The following is a 6,785-nucleotide window of genomic DNA, read 5'->3' as shown; positions in this document are numbered from 1 at the left end:
TCTGCATCTGATTTCTGAAAAAGAATACAATGACGTATCCCAGAAATCAATACTAACAATTTGTTATTCAATACATGAATGTGTAATTTTTCATTCAAATCTGCCTGCTCTTAGGAGATAATCAATATTTAAAATCCAATAGATTCTATTGTATTTGAGCGTCATTTACAGAGTTATCTCCCTTAATTTTGAAATCTACAGTGCATGCTATATAATTTTTATCTCCTAAGAGCACATGTTAATTTCTGTTTACTATGTCATTTCAAACAAAATATCAAAAATAAAAATATGTAGGCTTTTTACCCATGAATCACATTTTGCATGATTCTTAGCTGGAGTGCTAATTATTTATCCTTTAATCATTTTCCAACCAGGGACCACGACGGGTTTCAGTTTTCAACATTTACTACAAATTATTTACTACAATGAACACATGAGAGTTACAAGTAAAGATAAATACATGTATGTGTTAGAATTACATGTAATACGTAATACAATATAAATAATATGTACAAAATGTATAACCATAATATTTGAAAATGTACAAGAACACGTACATGTATACAGTTATAAAACAATACAAAAAAGTAATACTTGGAGTTTCGTAGTTTAAGGTAAATTGTCTGGAAAACACCCTAAGTTTTATTATTCTTGAGTAGCACTCCTGCGAAGAATCATGCAAAATTTGATTCATGGTTGGAAAGCCTACGTATTTTTATTTTTGATATTTAGTATATAACGTTATACAAAACATATAACCGTCATATAACCCCTGTTCATAGGAGATACAATGTATAAATTATATATAATGGACTGTAGAATTCAACATAAAGGCAGATAACTCTGTAAATGACACCAAAATACAGTAGAAACCATTGGATTTTCAATGTGAATTATATTCTAAGAGCAGACAGATTTTCCGTGAAAAGTTCACCTTTTTCGACCTCAGCTATTACAGTTGTTATAACAATGTTGATCCCATGTACATATCGTAAACAACATGTCTACCACCGCTTCGACAAAAGATAAAGCCGTTTAGTGGCTTAAAACGGTATTTTCTGCTTTATTCTATTCTTTTCCAGCATTAATATTGTATATTCGAAACAACAATTTTTGAAAGAATACAGTTATTAGTTGTCAGTTAATACTTTGAATATTGAAACTGACAACAATGTCACGTTGTTTGTTGAATGCCGCCATTTGCAATGTAAATTTCACTGAATGAGGGCCTCCAAGAAAAAACTTTTTAAGAAATAAATCACAGAAACTCCATTTTATCATTGTTTTACAATGGTATGACCATTTATGCCGATATTTTACCCCTCGCTAAATGGTCAGCCAGTAGAAAACAATTATAAAATGGAGTTTCCGTGATTTATTTCGATTCTAATAGGACAATAACAGTATTTTTGACATCAATTTTCGTGGCCTATTAAGGTAACCTTAGACCCGCCATATTTGTCCATATTTTGATATACACCTTACGCTAGCTATGACAATTGGAATAGTCGCTAGTAAACTTTGCTTGGATTTTTTTATGATAAAGGATAGGGCGAATTAAGTGGACCGATGTTAGATATGGCAATAGTTGTTTGAATGGTAAGGTCACACTGTTCAATGACAATTGTTATTGTTTGGTTTCATACATGATGGCGCAGGTGGCACGTGCTACCGAGAATACATGTGTGTAAGCTTAAGTGATTTTTACGGAATTTTATATAACTTTTCTTCAACATAGGGTTTAATATTTTTATTAAATATGAACTTGATGTTCATTCATGCTATTGAAATGAATGAAAACAACTTTTGCACATCGCAATGTTAGGTGTCTTTGTTTGTATGATTACATTCTACTATATAGGTAGATAACTTTATGGCAATTTGTAGAAATAAAGCTAAATTGAGACATTTTAAACAAGCGTATCAAACATTGTTTTTCCTGCAAAACGTATATATTTTTCAAAACCTTCCATTATGGAGATCAATAAAGAAAAAGATAGATATTATTTTCTATTTTGTCATGAAAATCTGTAGCCATGGTAAAATAACATATCACTTAATTCATTTTGGGGCCTTTTACAGTTTGCTATATGTTATAGTTTTTGGCCATCATTGAAGACCGTGTGGTGACCTGTAAAGAAAAAGATAGATATTATTTTCTATTTTGTCATGAAAATCTGTAGCCATGGTAAAATAACATATCACTTAATTCATTTTGGGGCCTTTTACAGTTTGCTATATGTTATAGTTTTTGGCCATCATTGAAGACCGTGTGGTGACCTGTAGAATTTTATTAATAATTATGCGCTGATTGGTTTTTAGTGGATGACTGTCTCATCGGCAATCATACCACATCTCCTATTTTCATATTAGACAGGAGGGTTTCCAGAATGGAAGAGTTTGAATAATTTCCCAAGATCACTAAAATTGTTCATGCGCTTCGCATTGGAACAGCCACATCGCCATGTTTTGCATGAGTAAGAATTTATCATAATACTGTAAGATGAAAAAAGTATATGCTAATTACAAGAAACATATAGTCCATGTAACTAATATGTCAAAGCAATGATGCTATTTCATACGAATGATAAGTGTAAACATTCTTCAGTATCTTTGTTTTGAATGACTTGAAATGACTTCTTGTAAATGATGTGCATCCGTGTCATAAAGGTGTTTTAAGGAGCAGTTTTCAGATAGTATCGCATACAAGTACTTGCGTGCATGTGTACTTTTGTCAGTGTATTTTATTTCGAAATGAGGTTTGATGATGTTTTGAAAGTCCAATAGATTATATTGTATTTGAGCGTCATTTACAGAGTTATCTTCCTTAATTTTGAAATCTACAGTGCATTCTATATAATTTTCCTAAGAGCACGGGTTATATGAAAAACTGAATGTTAATTTCTGTTTACTATGGCAATTCAAACAAACTATCAAAAATTAAGATATGTAGGCTTTTTACCTATGAATCACAGTTTGCATGATTCTGAGCTGTAGTGCTACTTAAAACATTTTCGTCAGAAACAACCATAATCAGATATATCGTTGCCAGGGTTGTACTTAATTGAAAAGATGTAAAATCGAACATTTAAATGTTCAAAATACATGAAGGCTATTTTATTAATAATTGAAATAAATATGTGTCTCAACAAAAGCTTACACATTTTGATTGCCACTGGAAAAAGGGAGAGGTGAGTATGGTCGGGCAATTTAGCCTCCTGTGGCGGAGCCCTATGGTTCCTACTCCGGAAGAATACCACAGTAAGGTTCATTAACTTGCGAGGAACGTGGCATCTTTCCCAACACGATGCACCACTATGGTTTGCGGTCAGGTTTTCCGTATTATAGCTTGACAACCCCAGCATGTAACACGCCAGGGGTACCCCATTCCACCAATTGGGGCACACATCCCAGTTGCTCTATGGACAGAGCGCCCTAGCCCCCGGCTAGTGTTCTGAGCACTATTTAGTCGCCTTTTACCACAAGATTAGCGCTGCTGCAGGCCTATTCTTTTCACACCCGGACCTGCACGGGGCTCCTCCATTTAGGTCTAGAACGAATGCCTTAACAATTTCATTTTGCTTTCTTGGTAATTGTCGTCTGGTGTCTCTGTAACACCATTCACGCGATTTCCAAATTGCTCTAAGAAGTCAATGTCCACTTTGAGATGAGCATTTTCTGGACGCAGAGTGTATAATTGGTTTTGAAGGGGCTGAATCATTTCATTTAAGCATTCAAGAATAGGTCTGCTGGATGTAGCATAAATGTTGACGGCTGCATGTGTGGATGACTCATACTAGGAGGTATATATGTGGGTTGGTGTGGTTGGCAATGTCGGAATCCCCTAGGGAGAAAGTTTTAGGGCACTGAAGCAGCATATCAAAACGAGTTTTATCCATACTTTGTTAATTTTACATGAAATATACCGGTATGTAATAAGTCGTTGCTATTATCCGAAATCGCTTACAGAAATCGATTTAGTATGTGTTTAAAAAAAAATTCAGGCCATGAATTTATTATGTCAATAATTGATTTAATATTTAATTTAATGAATTACTGTAATTTTATCAACTTTTGTTGCCATTTGTACATCAGATTTATTGATAATTGGTCTACCTTTTCTTCACTAGTTGATCAACAATTAAAAAATAAAATTTCAAGCTAATTCAATTTTCTATAGACTTGGATGGTTATTTAAACTTATTGAAGTCGGTATATTTGTTTTTATAAGAAGGTTTATATGTACTTTTAAACATGAAATGATAGCGAAATCTTCAATAGATATTAGTTTTTTAAATGTTTGTTATGAACATAAATTATGAGCCTGCAGATGGGACTGGGGTGTTTAAAAAATGTCTTTTTTGCAGTAGTACTTGTCATTTTTTTGGGGTTGTCTTTTAGAATATAATACCTGTTTGATATAACATTTACCACTTATTTAGGTTTATGTCACACAATATTTTAAATCTAAAAAATGCTCTTTTACATTTTGAATGAAAATAATAATGTTACATAATTTCTTTGGATTCAATCCGGCTGTATCTTGGTTAAATGTATTACCCCGCACATATTGTACGGTATTTCAGATGCCTTTGAATGACGATATTTGTAAGGTTCTTCCCGTCATTTTCATTAAGTACCAGTCCAAATATAATTCAGACACTGTATATGGTAGAGGTGATTCATTAAGAATTGACAATAATAAAAATTTTGTCTATTGAAAAATAACATCAATTTTCCATGTGTATATTGTTTATTGCGCGCAGTGTAAAATTGTTATCATAGCCAATTCTTATAAATTAATTTTAAAACATATTTTCATTTTAAACGTCAGAAAAAAACAAGCAGACAAATTGTGATGTTTTGGTCTACATATACATCACTACAGAAGTTTTATGGTCGTTATCATGAACTCGTGGATCGTTATGGTGTTTCCATCTGCACCATGAAAACTGATTTATTCAACGGGCCATAGTTTTGCTTTCCTCGTTTGTCTACCCCAGACTTGACTTTTTATGAGCAAATCGGCGGGTGTTTCTAGAAAAGCAGAGGACACTTACTCTATCGGTGCACCTGGTCCATGCTTCCAGTTTTAAGTGGTGTTCGAGTTGCTCATGTGTTTTGTTACTTTGTATGTATGATTTTAGTTACTTTATGTTATTTGTTGTGTGTGTCTGTTTTCCATATCTGGTCTTTGTCACTGGATTACATTCTTTTGATTACCGCTATAACCTTGGTTCCCTTCATTATTCCTTTTACAATATCACCCAAATAAAACCAATTCAAGAACAATAACTCTTGCAGAGGGAAGATATCATACATTCTCGTTATATGTTTTCCCCTCAAAACTGCAACATTCGAATTGAAGAATATGCCTATTTATGTGATCTGTTACTGTTGTTGAAAAAAAAAATGAATTTCATTGGTTTGACATGCGTGAATCACCTCCTGTGTATGTTGTATTAAGACTGCTACTGATAAAAATACTTGTTTACTAAAAAATAATATATTTTTTAAAGTATATTGAAATTGCAATTAATGAAACACTTCAATTGAAGGAGAAATATTTGTGATATTGTGAAGCATCATAACGCAACAGGATTGGCTGGTGGAAATTCCATATAAATACATTCTGAGGTACCCACTGATACGGACGTAATTGTTAAAAGGTTTAACGGCATGAAACAAAGTTGTTGGAATTTTCTGTAGAACTAAACTCAATAAGACGATATGATGAAGATGCAATTGTTAACTGCTTGAAAAAAACTTTACAGAAAAAATCACTTTCCAAAAATCAAAAGAAAACGAAATCCAACTAGGAAGTAGTCGATATGATATTGATGATTTGCGTGATCTACGATTCTTTTTCATGATGTCACATCATGCGATTAATGAGGATCAATTGTTCAAAACAACTCAATCGGAATTTATAACGAGTTAGCATTGGGATTTAAAAACCATGGCTAATAAGGATGTTTCAGTGATTAATCATTGGTTCTATTTAATTGTTGTCATATATAGTAGCTGTATTTTCAAAGATCAGAAAAGATGAAATGTGAAAAACCAACGGAATTCATCTTTCTTTTTAATTCAGAAATACGTACAAACTACAGTTTGTTACTTAGTTGGTACGCGTTTGAAACGAAAAACATTCGTCATTGTAAATAAATGTTTGGTTACAGACATTCAATAGGTGTAAAGTATGTTTATAAAGTTCAACTATGTATAGGTCAATTATTGGTTTATTACCATAGATATGGTAATGTTGGACATAAAATTCAACGGCTGATAAAATGACAAGTACCACCGGCTCGGACCATACATAATACCTTGCTTCCCAACAGTTCTCTTCCACACTAAAATTCGTGAACATGGCAAATATAACGTGGCCTCACATTTTTACCGCAAAGGTCCATATTGTCCCTTTCTGTTTTTGTTTTCACGTAAAAGTGCAGATTCTTGAAACGTTCTCCATAAAGATAAAACCTTCATTTCTTACCTTTATAATGTAACATGTGCTATAACAAATACTACGTCGATATCATTGCATTTAAGTAGCACTTCACCTAAGAATCATGCGAATTCTTTAATTTGTGACACACCCCCAAAAAGGCTACGCATGTTTATTTTTGTTGTTAAGTTGCTGAATGGATCAATTTGATGAAATGTATATTTTTTTCTTCCAATCTGTTTGCTTTCACGAGATAAATAACATTGAAAATGCAATAGTTTCTATCGTATTTCAGTGGCATTTACAGAGTAATCGCTCTTTATTTTGAAATCTA

Source organism: Perna viridis, chromosome 15, assembly GCF_037379345.1.
Source record: "Perna viridis isolate PV_CMFRI_1.1 ecotype Kerala chromosome 15, ASM3737934v1, whole genome shotgun sequence".
Lineage (NCBI taxonomy): Eukaryota > Metazoa > Mollusca > Bivalvia > Mytilida > Mytilidae > Perna > Perna viridis.
This window is presented reverse-complemented; position numbering follows the sequence as displayed.